Source organism: Schistocerca americana, chromosome 5, assembly GCF_021461395.2.
Source record: "Schistocerca americana isolate TAMUIC-IGC-003095 chromosome 5, iqSchAmer2.1, whole genome shotgun sequence".
NCBI lineage: Eukaryota > Metazoa > Arthropoda > Insecta > Orthoptera > Acrididae > Schistocerca > Schistocerca americana.
Window position 1 is genome coordinate 420,671,325 of NC_060123.1, and position 22,186 is coordinate 420,693,510.

Below are 22,186 nucleotides of genomic sequence, written 5' to 3' on the forward strand. Positions count from 1 at the left end.
CCATTTTGAACACCAACTTACAGCCAGGACAGTTCTGATCTCGTGGACAGAAGGTACTGTTGTTAATACAGACATCCAGATATCCAGAATATACAACCGTTACAGACATAAGAAATTTTGAGAATCCAGAAATGCTAAATGTTAAATAGCAAATGATTGCTAGTAGTCGAGTATGGCCTAGAGTCAGGCAACAAGCCAGCCAGTAATGCCACACTGTACACACCTGGATCTATCAGAAATACGGGCCCTCAACGAACTCGTGACATCACACTAGAGGCCTGGGCGGCCATACTTCGTGAACGCTAGGCTCAGGGCAGGGTCCATGGGAAACCAATGTGTCAACGAAAAGGAATCCACTGAAGGCCTAAATTTTGTGTGCTCTCGAGAACATGAATGCATTTGAACAGACAGTTAACAATTATTGAACTCGTTTGAAATAGTTACTCGCTCCCTCCAGGAGACAGCTGCCGGCACCAGGACCACCTGCAGTGTCACGTGCTGTGACGTGCGCGCCGCGGCCTGTCTTCCTAGTGGGCGTCGGCGTGTATCACAGCTCGCGGCAGTATTATTGAAAGGATGCCAGATTTGTTTCTTACTCTAATTTTTTGTCACACTGTGTTCAAGACATTTAAGATGTATTACTGAATCGGTCGCAACACTGTCTTCGCGAGTTGCTGTTTCCTGTACAGAGTACAACTGTATACCTGCTTTGCGTATTTGGTTATTGCATTTCTCACCTGTGGTAAATGGCGAACCTACAATACAGTTAAACTAGTGTTTGGGGCATGTGTAGTGACCTGATGGGATCCGAAATCAAGTATTTTAATTGGCATTCATTGGTGTCTCATCTTTCCATCACATAAATAACGTCTCCAATCATCTTTATTTTTAAATCAAATCTCCTTCCTCTAGATCAATATACTTCGCTCTTCCTCAATGTGTGTTTTCTGTTTTCATTCGTCTATACCTATATACTGTTTCTGACGTATTATGTTGATCAGGCCCTGAAAAGTTTCCGTGTGCTCTTGATTCCAATTATCAGTTAATTATTATAAATGAATGCCTCAGTGTATATCATATTATTCTAATTCTAATCAGAATTTTCAAAATTCTTTTTTTTTTCTTCCCTTCTCCTAAATACGTTTTCATTTCGATCATGGCATTCAATTGCTGTGTCAATACTAACTGAACAGATTAGGGGAGAGGTAAGGTCCTTTCTTAGCATTTTGGTAAAAATTTCTGAACACTGTGACCGTGATGATGAAATGTTTTGAAAACATAATTGTTTTAATATAAACTGTCTCAGTTTTTTTTTCTCTCCGGTACCTTTAATTCGCGGCGTAGCCACCGATAAGCAGATCCTCTTTCTGGCTCGGAGTGGCCACGAGGCATAGGCTGTTGCCTGGGAGACTCTCTGTGGCATGTCGTGGGTCATTACGAAAACAAAGTTGTCTAGGGTCTGTACGATGACGATGTCGAGTTTTGACGTTTGCCGTAGTCCTGGTAATCTGTCTGATTGCGCAGGATAATTGGGTAGCCTCGAATTCATAAAAGACTTCGTTGCTTGCATTGCTTATCCGCCGCTGCTTAACATGTTTAGTTGCTTGGCCTCAGTGGAGGCACAGGCTAGCACAATCCGTGCTTGAGTTTTCCCGTTGTTTCAAGTGTTCGCCGGTGTGTTTGCAGCTTGTTACACCATTGTCGGCAAAGCTGATAGTGGTGTTTTAATTTCCTGTGTTACGACTCAGTCATCGCTCACATCCATTTACACGAAGATAAGCCCCGAATGGCACATCGCCGTGGAGGATAACCCTGCATTAGGATGCACTGTGTATTGCAGTAAGGACGGATTGTAACAATGTTAGTTGGTGTCAGATTGGTTTTGATTGCCACAAAGTATTGATTAACGCATAGATCACGTAGATGAGCATCGGATCCGAGTGTTATTTCGGGCTCGGCAGCAGCCGCGTGGTGTCGAACATTAGCCGGAGCAAGAGAGGTAGCACCAGCGCATGGTCTAGGCCAACCGCATGGCTCGGAATTCCATGTTGACGCTGTGTCGAGGATTGCGCTTTGTGTCGATGAAGGAGATTTGTATGCCGGGAGTGCCAAAGATGGCGAACTTTGTAAAACCGTAATGGCAGACGTTTCACAGTTCATGTAGAAATTAATAACAGCCAGAAGAATAATGATACCTCAAAAGGAAACATGTACATTACCATTATTTGCACGACGATTCTGATGGTGTAATCATATTTTCAATACCTTTATTAGTTTGAAGTTTAGTATTTGACTGTTAATTATACAAGTAACACCCAGCAACGAATTTCCAAAATCTAAAAGTTTCTTCCGATTTTGGCGATCGACATGTCTTTAGAAAGCTATTACTGTAAATCTAAATTGATACGAATTACAGGCATGTAACTTGAATAGTACATGAGTTATTGGAGGTCAAAGTGGCCGATTACTATTGATCATGTCAGGCCACAAGTACTCCACAGATACACGAAAAAAAAACGGTATCAGCATGCTTATAAATATATTTATTCGTCTGTGTCTTTGTTTATACCAGATACCTACTATTCATGAAGAAATTGGTCAAATATTTGCTGTGTTTTAGAAAGCACAGAGACATTAGCCTGCTGGCCTATTTATGTTTCTATTCCTTTGATATATGTTTATTTGATTTGTTTGTGTATTTAATAATGTGAGTTAGAGCGTGTTTATGGTCCAGCCGTGGGAATATTTATTTAATTTCAAGTTATTTAAATGTAAATCCCGTATTTCATATGTGTTTCAATAGGTTTGTGAGTGTGTGTTGCCTTGGAGACACGGCGGGAGCGCTCTAGCCAATCACAGCACTCGTTACTATGTTAGGCGACTACCGAAGTCCATGGAGAAACTATATGAAAGTGGGGCAGAAGCATCGGCTCACACAGGACACAGCGGAGTGCTGGATGGGAAGGCGCGATGGACGGTCACGGGAAATACTTGGAGAGTATTGAGCAGTCTGCGTGTAGTCGCGGGAGATAGAAATATTTCGTAGTGCCGACTTGTGAGATTTCCGTAGCCTGTGAGATTTCCGTGTTTTGAAGTGAATATCTCACGAGCTATGTTGTTGGCCATAACTAATTATGTGAAGTAGGAATCTATTGATTCCCTGTTATTCAACCTATATATTATTTAATTGCTGGACCAGCAACACCACTAAGTGTTTTGCAGTAATAAATGGCATTCTTAAAAGTACTTCTGGTATCGTACTCATCATTTAAAGTTGTTAAAGTAGTACCTGCAGATTTTATTTAATTGCAATCTTTCAGTTAATAATTTCTATGTTACATTCAAAATTCGCAATTGCCGAGTGATAGTAACCTTCGAGCATTCGATTCATGTGTGTATTCATATTAGATACTGTAGACTCAGCAGTATTTCGCATATAAAGCGGCAACTACGTATTCTAGCCCCTAGACAACGAGACCAACCAAACATTTTAATATTTCAACTCTTGAGTCTGAGGGTCCATAACTAAGGGCTCAATTTTTATTTTTTTTTTATTTCAAGCCCCCAAGGAGTTTATACTTTTGTCTTCTTCGATCTAGTTTGAGCAGGGCCTCAACTTGATCCCAGTCTGATAATGACCAGCATATCTTGCAGTGTGGAAGGATTACTACTGTTGTGGATTATGTTGTTCGATGGTCAGATTGTGTTGGGACTGGAATCGTGTCTTCAAATGATTTCGTTTTCGTCGTGACTGAGTGACATCTGTCCTGCTGCTTGACTTAAGGATCTGCTATTGTATAGCTGTTCCGTCCTCTGTGACGATTATTCTGTGTGGTACCTTATCCATAAGTAGTTGTACTCCTCTTCGCCGGAGAAGGCCTCAAAAGGCCCAACGGTACCCACCGACCGCCGCATCATCCTCAGCCGATAGGCGTCACTGGATGCGGATACGGAGGGGCACGTGGTTAGCACACAGCTCTCCCTGCCGTTGTCAGTTTTCGTGACCGCAGCAGCTACTTCTTAATCAAGTAGCCTCTCAGTTGGCCTCAAAATGGCTGGATGCACCCCGCCTGGCAACAGCGATCGACACACACAGACGGTCACCCAGCCAGGTACTAGTCAAGCCAGACAGCGCCTAACGTCGATGATCTGACGGTAACAGGTTTAACCACAGCGGCAAGGCCGTTGCTAAGAAGCAGTTGCATTAATCCTTGGTTAATTTAGTAGTGGTGTACCATTGTAATTAGATATTTAATCTAAGTAATTGGTTTGATCGTATTTATTGATCGGGGTACTGTTGTATTGAACGGTGGTTAACCCACACCACGTAGATGGCCTGATTATTCAACGATGCGCACAGTGGCCGGCCACCGTACACGTGAAAACTTGCTGTGCGATGTATTAGTGAAGATGGCGAGGCCGCTCTGTTATCCTGAGCAGCCCAAGGGTTTGTTGTGTGGGTGCAACTGACACTGAGTGTCAGTTGAGTAATTCTGTGTGGCCCAGTCGTAATGTCGTTACTTTGTCAAGGTGTCGTTGGCACCTTGCTGTTTTGCTATATTTTAAATAGACCTAGCGATCGTATTTGAATAGTGTTTTGGTACGGGACCTTATTTTATTGCCTTCACTTGGGCTTTCCTCTAAGCTTTGGTCTGAGTTTGCCAAGGCAGCTTCGGTTACTTTTAAGGTTGTTTAATAACTCTTTTTTAAAATTTGTCTGTTAAAATCGTTATTTGAGCTCTAAATTTCATGACTAAGTTCTATTAAACTTATTACTGGATTATGATGGCTTCTTGCATCTCTTATTTTAGGGCTCGTGATTCAATGGTACTGTCAAGCATAGAGATTATTAGATTTCAGGCGAGTTGCTCAGTTCTCTTTATGCACACGTAGTAACTGTTTTGATTGTAGAAAAGATTTTATTAAATATGCTGAACTTTCAATAGACGCTTACGTTCAATGGCAGATGCAATTGCTATTAGTGGATTTTTTAAATTGTTGTGACGGGCATCAAGATCTGTACTAAGCTCTCTCTAAGACTGTTGTAGTGTTTTATGGTGATAGTTTCAGGCTTTCCCTGGACAGTCCGTTGGAAATTATTTTTCCTTTATTGCATTTCGATTCCCCCTCCTGCAGAGGGTGCGTGGGCTGGCAGTAGTGTAATATGCTCCTCTACAGCCTACAGAAAAGTTACAAAACATAATGAGAATATAAACAACACGAAAAAAGGCGATAAAACTGTGACATTATAAAAAAAACTGTAAAATGGTGGAGAGGTGTGGAATTTAAAATATAAAAACACTGCACTGACGATGCGGATGAAGACACACAATTAGCAGACAGGCACAATTAAAAAAACAAGGCTACAGTCTGGTTTCTGTTCGCACGAGATAAAAAACACAACTAGCGACAATATGGTAGGCTGGCCGGTGTGGCCGTGCGGTTCTAGGAGCTACAGTCTGGAACCAAGCGACAGCTACGGTCGCAGGTTCGAATACTGCCTCAGGCATGGATGTGTGTGATGTCCTTAGGTTAGTTGGGTTTAACTCGTTCTAAGTTCTAAGGGACTAATGACCTCAGAAGTTGAGTCCCATAGTGCTCAGAGCCAATTGAACCATTTTTTACTCTGGTCAAGGAAAGCAGAAGCTAAGTCGCATAGTGCTCAGAGCCACTTGACAGTATGGTGGCTGTTCGCAATGCTGAGAGGGGATGCACAACACTGAACACTCACTTGAAACGTTGAAACAGCACTAGACAGTTGACATGGTGGCAGACGGGGGGGGGGGGGGGGGGACCCAGAAAGACGAGCTGGAAAAGGGGGGAGGAGAGGTAAAGAAAAAAGGGGGAGCCGATGAAGGGAGGGGACGTAGAAAATGGGGGGCTGGGCAGATGCGAGGAGGAGTGGGAAAGACAGTGGAGGGGAGAACAAATAGGACTCGAGGGGAGAGAAGGGTGGCAGAGAGTGGGTAGGCGGGGAAGAATCAGGATTGAAGAAGAGGGGCAGAGTGAGCCCTGGAAAAGGACAGAGGAAGGGAGGGAGAGCTGAGGATCAGAGTTTATCGGAGGGATAAATGGTGGGAGAGAGGGCATCATCTGGTATGGGGTGTCGACGGAAGCCCCCTTGGGAAAGAGGTGAAGTGTAGGGGAGGCAGGACGGTGAAGCCTTCAGTCGTTCAACAGAGTGTACTGAAAAACTCAAGGATTTCGAGAAGAAAAAGTGAGATTTTATGACAGTGGGAAGAATAAACATGTTGGATAATAAAGTTAATCGCTATGTCGATGTGATGATGCGGCATCTCTACGTTAGAAGCTTTTCCATATTCTGGCAGCTCAAAGCATTGTGGAGGTGTCACCGCGTAATTACGCAAAGTGTCACTGCGCAGGCGTTCTGTGGCGGAAAGGCGGATTATCCAGCGGAAGTACAGACTCTCCACTTTGGCGATGTGTGGCGCTCGTTGCCCAAGACCTTTGAGTGCTGTGGCTCTTCAGTGAAAGCGATCCCGTGACCAGCACGTAAAGGGAATGCTGCTTCGTGGCGTTTGTACGTTCACCTGGTAAATCAAGCTTCGTGTGACGAGAGCTGGAAGGCCCTTTATACTAACCACGGGATAAGCTGCTTGCAGATACGTACGGGCTCACAGACTCTTGATGCACTGCAAAATGCGCTCTTTGAAGCGTATACGCGTTCACAGCGACCCGTTACCGCACTGGATGAACTCGTCGGTACAAACTGCTGGTACTCCAGCCTTCAGTTTGACAGTGTTAGCAGTAAGTAGACACAGGCTTGATGAAGAACGTATGATACGGCTTAAGACAATAATTTTATATTGCGACTGTGGTGGTATCGCTTGATTTACGTGAGAAGGCATTTTCGAATAACAGCTGGAATAGAAAAATTAGGGAAATTAGATGTAATTACTGTATTTACTCGTCCTTTGATCATTTTGTACAATAGTCAAGTCCGCTGAAACACACACACACGCCGGCTATCTGGCACTAAGGTCCACTCCCCAGTTTCTGGCTTGAAGGTCGCGAATGAAGTCCTTGTGGCCCCTGAGGCTGTCTCCAATGCCTTCGGCCGCTTTTTCGCCGAGGTTTCGAGCTCCGCTCATTACCACTCTGCCTTCCTCCCCCGCAAACAGGCAGAGGAGGCTAGGCCACCTGACTTCCGCTCCTCGAATTGTGAAAGTTATAATGCCCCATTCACCATGCGGGAACTCGAAACCGCACTTGGCCGATCACGGTCCTCCGCTCCAGGGCCTGATTCTATTCATATTCAGATGCTGAAGAACCTTTCTCCTGCGGGTAAAGGTTTTCTTCTTCGTACATACAATCGCATCTGGATTGAGGGACATGTTCCCGCATGCTGGCGCGAGTCTATTGTTGTCCCGATTCCTAAGCCGGGGAAGGACAAGCACTTGCATTCCAGTTATCGACCTATCTCGCTTACCAGCTGTGTCTGTAAAGTGATGGAGCGAATGGTTAACTCTCGATTGGTTTGGCTGCTCGAGTCTCGACGCCTACTTACCAATGTACAATGTGGATTTCGAAGGCGCCGCTCTGCTGTTGACCATCTGGTTACCTTGTCGACCTTCATTCTGAATAACTTCTTGCGGAAGCGCCCGACCGCGGCTGTGTTCTTTGATTTGGAGAAGGCTTACGACACCTGTTGGAGGGCTGGCATTCTCCGCACCATGCATACATGGGGCTTTCGCGGTCGCCTCCCTCTTTTTATTCGTTCCTTTTTAATGGATCGACAGTTTCGGGTACGTGTGGGTTCTGTCCTGTCCGACACCTTTCGCCAGGAGAATGGGGTGCCACAGGGCTCAGTTTTGAGCGTCGCTCTCTTCGCCATCGCGATCAATCCAATAATGGATTGCCTCCCAGCTGATGTATCAGGCTCCCTTTTCGTGGACGATTTTACCATCTATTGCAGCGCGCAGTGTGCACGTGTCCTGGAGCGCTGTCTTCAGCGTTCTCTTGACCGTCTTTACTCCTGGAGTGTCGCCAATGGCTTCCGTTTTTCTGCCGAGAAGACGGTCTGTATTAACTTCTGGCGCTACAAAGAGTTTCTCCCACCGTCCTTACGACTCGGTCCCGTTGCTCTCCCACTCGTGGAGACAATCAAATTTTTAGGCCTTACCTTTGACAGGAAACTTAGCTGGTCTCCACATGTGTCATATTTGGCCGCCCGTTGTACCCGTTCTTTAAATGTCCTCCGTGTTCTCAGTGGTATGTCGTGGGGAGCGGATCGAACCGTCCTACTTCGTCTATATCGGTCGATCGTCCGCTCCAAGCTGGATTATGGGAGCTTCGTATACTCCTCTGCACGGCCATCCATCTTACGCCGCCTCAACTCCATACAACATCGGGGTTTACGACTTGCGATCGGAGCATTTTATACCAGTCCCGTAGAGAGTCTTCATGCTGACGCTGGCGAATTGCCACTCACCTACCGGCGCGATATACTGCTTTGTCGGTATGCCTGTCGGCTACTGTCAATACCCGACCATCCGTCTTATCGTTCCTTTTTTGACGACTCTCTTGACCTTCAATACGGGTTGTATGTCTCTGCCTTGCTACCCCCTGGAGTTCGCTTTCGTCGCCTCCTTCAACACCTTCATTTTTCACTCCCTGCAACCTTTCGAGTGGGCGAGAGCCGCACGCCACCTTGGCTCCAGGCTCAGGTCCGCGTTCACCTCGACCTCAGCTCGCTCCCAAAAGAGGTCACCCCCGGTTCGGTCTACCACTCCCGTTTTTTGGAACTATGTTCGAAGTTCAACAACATGACTTTCATTTATACAGATGGCTCTAAGACCAATGACGGGGTCGGGTGTTCCTTTATTGTCGGGGCACAAAGTTTCCAATACCGGCTCCATGGCCATTGTTCGGTCTTCACAGCTGAACTCTTTGCCCTCTACCAGGCTGTTCTTTACATCTGCCGCCACCGACATTCTGCTTATGTCATCTGCTCAGATTCCCTGAGCGCCATCCAGAGCCTCAGTGATCCGTACCCGGTTCACCCTTTCGTACACCGGATCCAACGCTCTCTTCAGCAGCTGGTGGACGTCGGTACGCCGGTTAGCTTTATGTGGGTTCCTGGCCATGTCGGTATCCCTGGGAACGAAGCTGCAGATGCCGCGGCCAAGGCTGCGGTCCTCCAGCCTCGGACAGCTTCTTGTTGTGTCCCTTCGTCCGATTTTAGCAGGGTCATTTGTCGGCGCGTTGTGTCGCTGTGGCATGCCGATTGGGCTGCACTTACCGACAACAAGCTTCGGGCCTTAAAACCTCTTCCCGTGGCTTGGACGTCCTCCTCACGCCCTTCTCGGCGGGAGGAGGTCGTTTTAGCAAGGTTAAGAATTGGACACTGCCGGTTCAGCCATCGTCATCTGCTGACGGCTGCGCCGGCGCCGTTCTGCCCATGTGGGCACTTGCTGACGGTTAGACACATTTTAATGTCCTGTCCAGATCTTAACACACTGCGCCTCGATCTTAACCTGCCTAATACTTTAGATGCCATTTTAGCGGATGACCCACGAGCAGCTGCTCGTGTTCTTTGTTTTATCAATTTGACAAACCTCGCTAAGGACATTTCATGATGTTTTTTAATCCTATGCCTGTCAGTCTGTCTTTTATTGTGTTTCCCCTTTTAGTTGTTGTTGTCAACTTGTGCCTCGCGGTGCATTCTTAGAGCAGTCAGGGCGCTAATGACCATTGAAGTTGTGCGCCCGAAAACCACAAAAAAAAAAAAAAAAAAAGAAAAAAAAAAAACACACACACACACACACACACACACACACACACAAAGACCAAAATAAACAGGGTGGTCCATTGGTAGTGACCCGGCCAAATATCTCACGAAATAACATCAAACGAAAAAACTACAAAGAACGAAACTCGTCTAGCTCGAAGGGGAAAACCAGATGGCGCTACCATGGTTTCAAATGGCTCAAATGGCTCTAAGCACTATGGGACTTACCTTCTGAGGTCATCAGTCCCCCTACAACATAGAACTACTTAAACCCAAGTAACCTAAGGACATCACACACATCCAAGCCCGAGGCAGGTTCGAACCTGCGACCGTAGCCGTCGCGCGGTTCCGGACTGTAGCGCCTAGAAGCGCTCGGCCACAGCGGCCGGCACTGCCATAGGTCAAACGGATACCAAGTGCGTTTTTTTTTTAAAATAGGAACCCCCATTTTTAATTATATATTCGTGTAGTACGTAATGAAATATGGATGTTTTAGTTGGATCATATTTTTCGCTTTGTGATAGGTGGCACTGTAATAGTCACAAACGTATAAGTACATGGCATCACGTAACATTCCGCCAGTGCGGACGGTATTTGCGTCGTGATACATTACCCGTTTACCAACTGCGAAAAAGGTCGATAACGTGTTGATATATGGCTATTGTGATCAAAATGCCCAACGGGCGGGTGCTATGTATGTTGATCGGTATCCTGGACGATATCATCCAAGTGTCCGGACCGTTCGCCGGATAGTTACGTTATTTATGGAAACAGGAAGTGTTCGGCCACATGTGAAACGACAACCACAACCTGCAACAAATGATGGTGCCCAAGTAGGTGTTTTAACTGCTGTCGTGGCTAATCCGCATATCAGTACCAGACAAATTGCGCGAGAATCGGGAATCTCGAAAACGTCGGTGTTGACAATGCTACATCAACATCGATTGCACTTGTACCATATTTCTATGCACCAGGTTCGAATCCTGCCTCGGGCATGGATGTGTGTGATGTCCTTAGGTTAGTTAGGTTAAAGTAGTTCTAAGCCCTAGGGCACTGATGACCTCCGATGTTAAGTCCCATAGTGCTCAGAGCCATTTGAACCATTTTTGATCATTGACCCCCATTTTATCGATGGCAATCTAAATGGTGCAATGTATGCTGATTTCCTACGTAATAGTCTACCTATGTTACTACAAGATGTTTCACTGCATGACAAAATGGCGATGTACTTCCAACGTGATGTATGTCCGGCACATCGCTCGTGTACAGTTGAAGCGGTATTGAATAGCATATTTCATGACAGGTGGATTGGTCGTCGAAGCACCATACCATGGCCCGCACGTTCACCGGATCTGACGTTCCCGGATATCTTTCTGTGGGAAAAGTTGAAGATATTTGCTATCGTGATCCACCGACAACGCCTGACAACATGCGTCAGCGCATTGTCAATGCATGTGCGAGCATTACGAAAGGCGAACTACTCGCTGTTGAGAGGAATGTCGTTACACGTTTTGCCAAATGCATTGAGGTTGACGGACGTAATTTTGAGCATTTATTGCATTAATGTGGTATTTATGGGTAATCACGCTGTAACAGCATGCGTTCTCGGAACTGTACATGTATCACATTGGAACAACCAAAATAAAATGTTAAAATGTACCTACGTTCTGTATTTTAATTTAAAAAACCTACCTGTTACCAACTGTTCGCCTAAAATTGTGAGTCTTATGTTTGTGACTATTACAGCGCCATCTATCACAAAGCGAAAAAAGTGGTCCAACTAAAACATTCATATTTATTTACGTACTACACGAATATGTAATAAAAATCGGGGTTCCTATTTTTTAAAAAAACGCAGTTGATATCTGTTTGACCTATGGCAGCATCATCCAGCGGGCCAGCCATAGCGCCATCTGGTTTTCCCCCTTCAACCTAGACATTACTTTAGTCGTAACATAACACAGAAATCACTCCCAAAGTTTTTACATTGGGAGGATCGATGCAGTTTGTTTTCGTATTTCAGAAGGAAGGGAAAAACTTTGAATAGTAGAATTGTTAGCTAGTTTGTTTAACAGCTTACGTCTCGTGTCTCAACATTACTGACTGCAAATACCACACATAAAAGACAAAAAGGAACTTGAGTAATTAGTAAAGGGAATACAGTTTGGGTTGAGAAAAAGATAAGCATATTAGAGTAGCAGTCTTGACATTTCACTTAACGATAGATTTGAAGAATAAAAGGAAATGAGCAAAGATTCACAGAATATCCACACACCTTGAGAGCAGAGTGCCTTCGACAGTGAAAGGCGAATTTACAAAAAGGAAAAGAAAGTGACAGTGACGAAATATGGAGGCTGGTGATGAGCAATACGAGAGGCGTTCAGTAAGTAACGCAGCACACTGTTTTTCTGAGAGCGTCTTGGCTTTATTCAGGGTTACAATATGCCACACATTCCTCACTCTTTTGACTACGCCGCGCGGGATTAGCCGAGCGGTCTAGGGCGCTGCAGTCACGGACTGTGCGGCTGGTCCCGGCGGAGGTTCGAGTCCTCCCTCGGGCATGGGTGTGTGTGCTTGTCCTTAGGATAATTTAGGTTAAGTAGTGTGTAAGCTTAGGGACTGATGACCTTAGCAGTGGAGTCCCATAAGATTTCACACACATTTTTTTCTTTTGACTACAAAAATATACTTTTCAACATAATCTCAGATCAGTGCGACGACCGTACGTTACTTTACTAGGAGGGCCCGTATGCCCGCATGATACCATTGTGCTGGTCGACGCAGGACCCAACTACGTACTGCATCCACGTACTGCTTCCAGCGGAGTGCATCCTTCGTTGGGGTAAACAGATGGTTGTCGGAAGCTGCGATATCCATGCTGTAGGATGGATGTTGAAGAACAGTCCATTAATGTTTTGTGAGCTCCTCTCGGGAGCACAAACGTGTGTAAGGCCAACGGAGACGCCCAGCTGAGCGGCGAGGTGTTTCACTGTGATCTGTCTATCACACCGAATGAGAGTATCTGCACGTTCCAACGTTACAGAAGTTAACAGCTGTGTGCTGCCAGCCGGTACGCGGGAGACCGGACAGGTTGGCGCGGCCTTCTTGCGATGACAGAGTCCTCACCCAGCGACACCGCGATTTTGTTCACTGCTAGGTCTCTATAGACATTCTGGAAGCGCTTATGAATGTCTGTGACGTTCTGGTTTCCCGCTATAAGAAACTCAATAATTGCTCTCTGCTTGGAAAGGTCCTCGGTTATAGGTGCCATTTTGAAGGCTGTGTACAGCGCTGTACCTATCGGAATTTCATGAAACTCTAGAGGCTGAACCGAGAAAATCCCACGATGTCCCACAATATACTCCACAATTTTTCAACCGCAACTGACCAAGAAAAAATAAATGGGTTGCTTTACTTACTGAACGCGACCTAGCACATTCGGAAAGATAGTGGTGAAAATGGAAATGGATAACAAAAAATGAGAAAAGTTCCGTTTACTCAGCTTCGGATTTGTCTAAAATGAGTGTCGAAGCAACGAGGGAGGGGAAAAAACAAAAATAAAAGGCAAATGAAAGTTTATGGAAACAGGTTGAACGCTGAGTTTCGCCTGTCGTATTCCTTCTGGTCAACAATGAAAAAGGTCTCTCGAATGAAACTGATCACACAATCGCCACAGATAATAGATTAGGTGATCAAGGATTGTAGAAGTGAGAAATGTAATAAATGAAAGAATTGTATTACATTGTAACAAAATGTACTACACAGCTGAAATTACTAAGGGATTACTTATCGGTTAATAATGCACCACTGCTTTTCTCTTGAATTGTGGTCTTACGTTGTCAAAAAATATCAATGAACAGGAAAGAAGTGACCGAAACTGAATTAATAACTGACTGTGACGAATGGAGTCAGTGTCCAGTGCCACACGTACCCTTCACATTCATTCCCTCCTCTGTGTTACCACACATAGGATGCAGTTCTTCCCATTTGTACTGAAAATGAGGCAGATGTGTGGTGTATATGTACTCTGTCAATTCAAGGCACAAGATTGAGATTCTGCAATGGTTCACGCGGCTGATATCTTCTACAGATGTCCTTGTCCCCGCGCTGACATATTACACAGGTCTCAAGTCCTTTGTTCTTGAGGTGAGGCTGTAAGAGTCTAGAGATGGTTCAGGCACTCAGAAGTATCAAATAATCGATTGAATCAGGTATGCCAGAGGCACTACCAGATAAAATCTCGAACTGGAGACAATGTTTTTACAAGCGTACGCCGCGCCGGATTAGCCGAGCGGTCTTAGGCGCTGCAGTCATGGACTGTGCGGCTGATCCCGGCGGAGGTTGGAGTCCTCCCTCGGGCATGGCTGTGCGTGTGTTAGTCCTTAGGATAATTTAGATTAAGTAGTGTGTAAGCTTAGGGACTGATGACCTTAGCAGTTAAGTCCCATAAGATTTCATACACATTTGAACATTTTTTACAAACGTACGCCCACAAAGTTATATAAACCTCAGTACATGTTAGTAACACTTATAATCCTGGTACATTCACTACACTAGAGGAATTACATCCAAAAAATACATTACACATCTTCTATTTTGTTCTTCCCTGATTTGCTCACAGAGTCGCGATTGTTGAAGGTCTTACCATACGACGCAAATCAGATCCTAATCCCGTGGCCCATAGGACGAAGTGTATCGCATAGCCCCTCGTACCCGACTCACGATGAGAACATCCACAAGCACCACAACCCGATTTCCCAAAAACTTCGCTCAGTGGAAGAGGTGTCAAAATAAGCTAACACTATCTCGGCTTACCCGTAGACACTAGAACGTTCTGAGAACACGACGGTCAAAGTTTTTGAGGTATTTTATGTGCATTTTACCGCGGAAAAAGTTCAGCTGAAGCGGGGCGCAGTGTGTTGCCTTGCTGCTTCAAACTTTTTCACCCCGATTTCGAAATTCGATTACTACATTTTATGTTTTTTGAATTACATTTAACTACGCATATACGTAGAAGATTACTACAAGAATGTATACCAATGTACATCCAAACAGTGTTGTCCATATTCTTCTACTAATTGTACATATAATGAATGAATAGAAAAAAGCATAAATGAATGAGAAAATTATTTGAAATTGCTGTCGGTGAAATTACTGGAGTGTATCTTGATTGATAATCAACTAGTAGCGTGAGTGTCCGGTAAAACGATACATTATGGGTAGTCCGCCGCGAAATTGTTGTCAACGCGCGAGGTCTTCAGTATTGTTAACGACGTTTATTTCCCGAGTGAGATTCATAAGAAGGACTGCCACTGTGGCAAACCTGCCTTCGCGCGATATTCGTGGTGTTCGACATTTCTGTTTCGAATGATTCTACGATCGGCATCATCCAGCAGAATGCACCAAATCTTCCTAAAGAATAAACGTAAGAATTGATATAAGAATGAAAAAAACATTATAATGAGGATTGTTGTTACTCAACATGTGGAATTGCTGAGTCGCAGAGAGCACAACAAAAAGGGTGTTGGAAAGGGAGCTTTCAGCCAGCAAGGCCTTCTCCGAAAACATACAACATAAACATACACACACTGTGAGCGTGGGGTTGATCTGCAATTCTGCTATTGTGCGCAACGGATTAATCTGAGATGTACCCTTTATCATGGGGCTCCTGCAAGATGCAATTTCCACCCCCACACTACTACAGAAGTCAGTCAGACGCTCCTAACGTTCTAAAGAGAAATGCCTGAAAAACTTTCAGCAATAAATATCTTCTGGAGACGTCCGCTGTAAGAAAATGACACGAAAATTCACAAAATTTCTTACGTAACTAGTGGGATACTGGAGTAGTGCTAGTTAGTGTAAGAAAAACATGAAACTAACGAAAATTATTATTTCTTTTGCAAAAATTCTGAGAAATCACAATGGCACTTTTAGTTATGAATTGAGCAAGTTATACCCTGGTTCTTTTCGGAATGTGAAGTTACCTCTCAAGGATAGGATTCGCTAATGAAATTTCTATACATAGTTTAAGATTGTTATTGACTTGGCAGAATGGCTGAGAGGCGCACCTACTCAACTTGAATAATTATCCTTTAGAATGTTACTAGGAACGGTCGAGGCTGTCGCGTGTGAAATGCAGTGAAGTGTACTGTTGTGCAGGAAATGTGGGGCTCGCAATAGCTGTAGCACACAATACCGTAAGCTGCGATGACTGCAGTCTGTGCCGCTCGCTGATGACAAATAAGATAAGTCTCGTTTTATCTGGATTGACCTTCGCCAATCAAACTCTCCCTACGCCTTGATGAAGTCAAGGATTCCTATTCGCCCCTAGTCTAACTATTGGCGTGGTACACCGGTTAGATAACCAGTCCACCGCTATGCCACTCAAAAATTTACTCGCAGGCGTTTAACTATAACTCTGTCCGTTCACACAGCACAATAAGTGTGTCAGCCAACACAGTGAACAACGCTTAATCGCAAGGACGCAATATAGAGTCCCACTTCGATTTGCTCTCGACAGAGGTTCTCTCCCAGTGAAGTTCTGAGGAGAGACTTGTTGCTCGCTCCAAGAGCGACAACGGAACGGCGCCTCTCCGCGCCAGACGTGAAGGGGCCTATCTTTCGGTCTCGTCCATTACTCCTTCAGCAATGCTCTTCTAAAACGGGAGAACGACGTTTCGTTTAAGGCGACCAATCCGGAAATCTGTAGTATCGGCGTTTGGAGTTTGCTGTCTCCCTGTGGAAATCTCTGAAACTGTGTGCTATGTGTAAAGAATGCATAGGTTGGACGCTCCCACACAATGTAGCGGAATTTGCTTTTAAGCCGAACACGGGGTCGTTCCCCCTTTCACTCGGGCACATGCTGTCTGCTCCACGGGCGGCCGAGGTTGACTCGTCCTCTGAAGGGATTGGCCTCCCAGTGTGTGGTCTGCCTCTCTCGAACTAAAAGCTCCTGTGACCGTCGTGTCTGGAATGTATGTGTGTACGCCAGCCTCGAGTATTTCGACCCCGGTGCGCACTTGCTATTTGCATATCGTTTACATGAATTCATACAACATTGACTTTATCTTATCGAGTTCAGATCCGAACGAAGCGTCTTGATGTGCGGAATATGACTGTGAGGGCGGAATATGTAAGCCATGAAGGTCAGGAGACCACGACGTCTTACAACACACACACACACACACTCAAGCAAGTGCAAGTCACACATATGTGACCACAGCCTCTGGTGGCTCAGTCCAGAATGCAGTCTGGCCTCAAAAGCACGGACTGTGGTCATGGTTTAAGGCAACCCTTTCCTGCGACCAGGGAGCCAACAAACAATGGAAGAGATAAATGTAACTATAACCGCCCACCACAGCGCCCAAGAAACTGGCAGAGCATGCGAGTGGACAGGAAGCGATGAAGTGCAGTTGTGAAATGTGGAAGACAAGAACTGCAGTTGTTACAATAGTTTAATGAAACAATATGTTGAAAGGTGGCTACACTGAGCCACAGCGCCAGAGATTGCGCCAAAGAGTTTTATTCCGCCGCCTCCACTGGCAGTGCTTGTCGAGAAGTCGTGGTGGAGAGCGCTTGTTGAGATGTGGTAGGAGTCAGTCGGTGTTGAGATGTTGTAGTAGGGAGTGCTTGTTCCATGTTTTATGCAGTTTTGATGGGCTAGACAGCAGATGTTGTTCGAATGGAGATATTGTAATGATCAGAGTGCTTTTCGTCAATATATATGAAGGTAAAAGAAATTCCCTTTTCTTTTTATTATTTCAATGTCTTAAATAATGCGTCATTACAGGTTCGGTCAACAAAGCATCTGGCGTGTGTTCTTGTATTAGAGTGTAATTCTGGTTTCCTTACGCAATTATAGTATTTCTATTTTTTTTAATTACTTCAGTATAAATGGTATTTAAAATTTCTTGTCTTATTGAAGAAGAACCGTGCGAGATGTGTACGTTGAATCACACTTCCACACACAGAACAATTACACTTGTGTTTTGGTTTCGTACGTTTTTAGTTGCTGGGGACTTAATTAATTAATTGTGTTAATGAAAATTTTCTTTCATTCTTTGTTGTTATTCTATGCAGTCAGATTGCGTACTAAAACTAGTCAGGGCCAACCGTTTACGAGACTTCGTAACTGAACATACAGCTACGAAAAATTAAAAAGTATTTTGCATTCATCATATTTATGTAATTAAGCCCCCATGCACGTGGCGACCGCTGCTTCGGATCGTCCCTTGGAATTCTTCTGATTGTAAAAATTGTAGACAGTAGTATTGTTGTAGTAATTTGTAGTTTAGTAATTGTAGTCTATATTGCATGTGTAGATTTGGTAATTGTCATTCTTCTAATGGTATTTTGCAAAATTTAATTTTTGAAGTCTTGCATACGCATTTGACAATTTTGTCCAATTACGAAGATTTCAATTGTTCGTTAATCGTGTTTGTCGGGAAGCATTTCGTGTGAATGGTATTGTTGGAGATAAAGTCTCATTGTGTGTAATTTTAGTATAGTGACGAATTTTGCATGTTTTGTAAATGGTTACGCGATCGATGAAAACGGCAAAAATGATGGATAGTCAGAATGACGAAATTGTTGACATGGCGAACTCGCCAACACAGGAGAACAGTATGACGAATAATGAAGTGGAAAACAATTTAATAAGTCGGGAAAATAGTCCAGAAACAGTTCAAAATTTTTCACAATCAAAAAATTTTCAGAATACGAGATTAACGACAGAAGATATGGAGCAGTTGATGGGTGCTATATTAAATTTGGGATCACGAATGGAAACACTGTTAGACTCACAGCTAGGAACAATTAAAACTGAGATAGGAACAATTAAAACCGAGATGGAAGCAATGGCAACACGGTTAGACTCACGAATAGGGACATGTTTCAAAAATATGAAAGATGAATCAAAGAAAGAAAGTAGAGAATAAGTACAACCGATTTTGAATGCTCATCATAATAGTTTTAATTTCAATAGAAATTAGACAAGAGGAACAGGACAGAGAACAGGATGAAAGAGATCGCGTGATAGTACAAAAATTTTCAGAGTTAAATTTACATCGTGCACACGATAAGGAAGAAATATTTGAGAGAATCGAGGAATACGTACCAAATGACAGATTAAATAACCTAACACAACAATATCAACAGTTAACTACCAAATGTGTCAATACTGAAACCCGAGTCGCGACACTTACGGAAGACGTAAATAAACAGAAAGAACAATTAGGTGACTTATCGGGAAGAGTTGAGGAGATTTCAGATAAATTGACAAGTCTTAGTTTAAATGGGGACAGAGATTCACATGATACAGCACCATTGCCATTTGCAGAAACCGAAGAGTACCAGAACATAAATAAGCATGTTGAAAATCAGGGAAAATTTAATGAACGCGTCGAAAGGGAATTTGAGGCATTACGAAAGCAAGTCAAACAAATTGAAGGCGAAATCGTAGGAAAAGACAGCAGAAGAAATTTAGAATCACAGATAGCAGAGGGCTTTGAAGAAAATAATTTGTTTCATTTACGGGATGCAACAAGAGAGCGCCAGGCGCGTGAACTTGACAATAATCGACATTCGGACTGGATCAGTCGCGGTAGGTCTTTGTCGCCACGAGGCGAAAACTTTGACTATAAACACTTTTTGACTGTTCGGAAATTTAAGATCTTTCGCAATTCTAAGAATGACATACATCCATGTTCATGGCTAGATCAATTTATGTGCGCACTTCCACGAAACTGGCCACTAAGTCACAAACTGGAAATTATGTGCGGCTATTAAAGTCCTCAGGGGATTCACTACACTAAGTGAATATGTGCCGTAGCGTGCATAGGGCCCCGAGCTGTAGTGGTGCTATTTCTGTTTTAGTTTTCTGCACCGCTGCCTACTCTTTTACTATTCTTAGCATCTGTCAAAACAACTCTTCGACTATCAATCTATCTAGAGAGTCGTTAAAGATTAACCGGATATGACTATTTTACCCAAAAGTGATTTCGGAAATTACCATTTGGACTTACTGTACCTTCAGCAGCATTCATTCGTAGTTCAAACGAAATCTTACCTGTTTATCTTCGTGACAATATTACTTCATATGTTGACGACATTCTTATTGCTAAACGTTCTTGGAGTGAGCACAACAAAATTTTGGATTCATTATTACGTATCTTTGCAAGAGTTGGCATTACAGCGAACTTGGAAAAATCTGAATTTGGTCGTTCTCAGGTGAAATTTCTCGGTCACATTTCTACAGAAGGTATTCTTCCTGATCCAGAGAAATTAGACGCTATTCGTAATTATGCTGTTTCTACCACAAAACGTGATGTTCGTAGTTTCCTTGGTGTCTGTAATTTTCTTAGACGCTTTGTTAGATTGGACGATCTGGCCACACCTCGTTTATGTGAACTATCTGGAAAGAACTCTAATTGGTGTTGGGATGAGGAAGCTCAGTCAGAATTTGAACAACTTCGTGATGCTTTAGTTGCTGCTCCACTTCTTTCACATCCGGATTTATCTAAAGATTTTTGTTTGGCAACGGACTCATCATACAAAGGCCTAGGTGCACATTTATTACAAGAGATAGAAGATAACGGCGTTGTAGTGCAGAAAACTATTACCGATCTGTTCTTGCCAAATGCAAATTATGTCAAAAGGCTAAGCCGCCAATTATTTCTCACAGAGCACCGTTGTTTCCTATCATTCCAGCGAAATTAAAGGACATGGCTGCAGTCGAAACTTCGTAATCAGACAGACAACTACTAAAAATTAAAAGTATTTGCATGCATATCTATTTAATTAAGCCCCCATGCAATGTTTTCAGATACCTACTTAGGTCTCAAATATCTATGACGTATGTATGCAGACTGAAGCGGCAGATGGATCTGGACCCCTTGGACTGTCTGGTACGGTAAGCGGTAGATTTACAGGAGTGTTTGGCAGGTCTTCTTTGTAACTTACCTGCGCGGTGGCAGCGTAGTCTGCCTCCGCAGTTCCTCGACCTGTAATCTTACCTGCCCTTACCTGCAGTTCAGCCACTAGTATGTTATTCGGCACCCTGTGGATTCTGTACTCCGTAAATACGTAGAATTAAGGGTTTGGAGAGGAATTCTGGTGCTACTAAATAATGCAATGCAACACTGATAAAAGCAATTATATTAGCTTCATAGTCCTCTGACACCATTTACTACAAACGTGTTGCAAAATCGTAGTTTGCGCTCTAGAATCCAGCTAGATAGCGGTCAGACGGATATGAGCCTCTAAGTGGGTTTAAGATCACTGTCGGATACCGATTGCATATTGTTGTCGTCTCAATCAGGCCAATCCCAGCTGTGATCGTATTAATATAAACACTCAGGTGCCACGCGGGTCTTTTAGTGAACAAGGTCAGGAATTAGTATTAACGGATGCCATGGAATTGAGTCCTTACATACACTTGATACCCGACATAAAATAAGCATGATCATAACCAATCGGTCATAATTATCATTGGCAGAAAACAAGAACAGAATAACAACAGCAGGAGCGAGCACAGCAGCTGACTTAGCGTGTTCAATGACTGTCGTGTTGTTGCATGCACTACGCTTTGCTCAATTACCTATTTGATTCTGTACCTCAGTAGCTGTCACATACTAAGGTAAACATTCATTCACAGTCAAAATAACTTCACCACCTACACAACTTTACTCTGTCACGGCCTTATGCAGATTTAGGCACAAAGCAAAGCTTAGTTGGTAATCTTGCAGGGGCACAACTGCCGGCCATCCGTACTGCTCCCCGGTCTCACTGCTAGTCCTCAACAATGGCGAACTGTGCGCTCCTTCTCCCCCACTAAACCGCTTGTGACGACAGCCACCATCTCTACCCTTAAAACAAACACATTGTAGAATGAGATTTTCACTCTGCAGCGGAGTGTGCGCTGATATGAAACTTCTTGGCAGATTAAAACAGTGTGCCGGACTGAGACTCGAACTCGGGACATTTGCCTTTCGAGGGCAAGTGCTCTACCAACTGAGCGACCCAAGCACGACTCAGGCCCCGTCCTCACAGCTTTATTTCTGCCGGTACCTCGTTTCCTACCTTCCAAGCTTTACAGAAGCTCTCCTGCGAAAGGCAAAGGTCTCGAGCTCGAGTCTCGGTCCGGCACACAGTTTTAATCTGCCAGGAAGTTTCAGACACATTTTACTTTATACTTTACCTGTTGCTTTCTGCGCAAGAACACTATTGATTTTCACTCTTCTGCAACATTTACTCTGTGCCTCCGCTCTAATTTAAAGCTTTTTCAAACGAACTACCTTTTCACCCTTCGACAGCCTCTGGTCAGACCAGTCCACCCTCTCTATCCCCAAGGGGTGCCCGGCTGTGGCTGCTGCATCGTATTTCTAAACTACCCCTGACTTTTCTGTGTCCTTCCGCCTACATGCTCTTGCAAGTCAC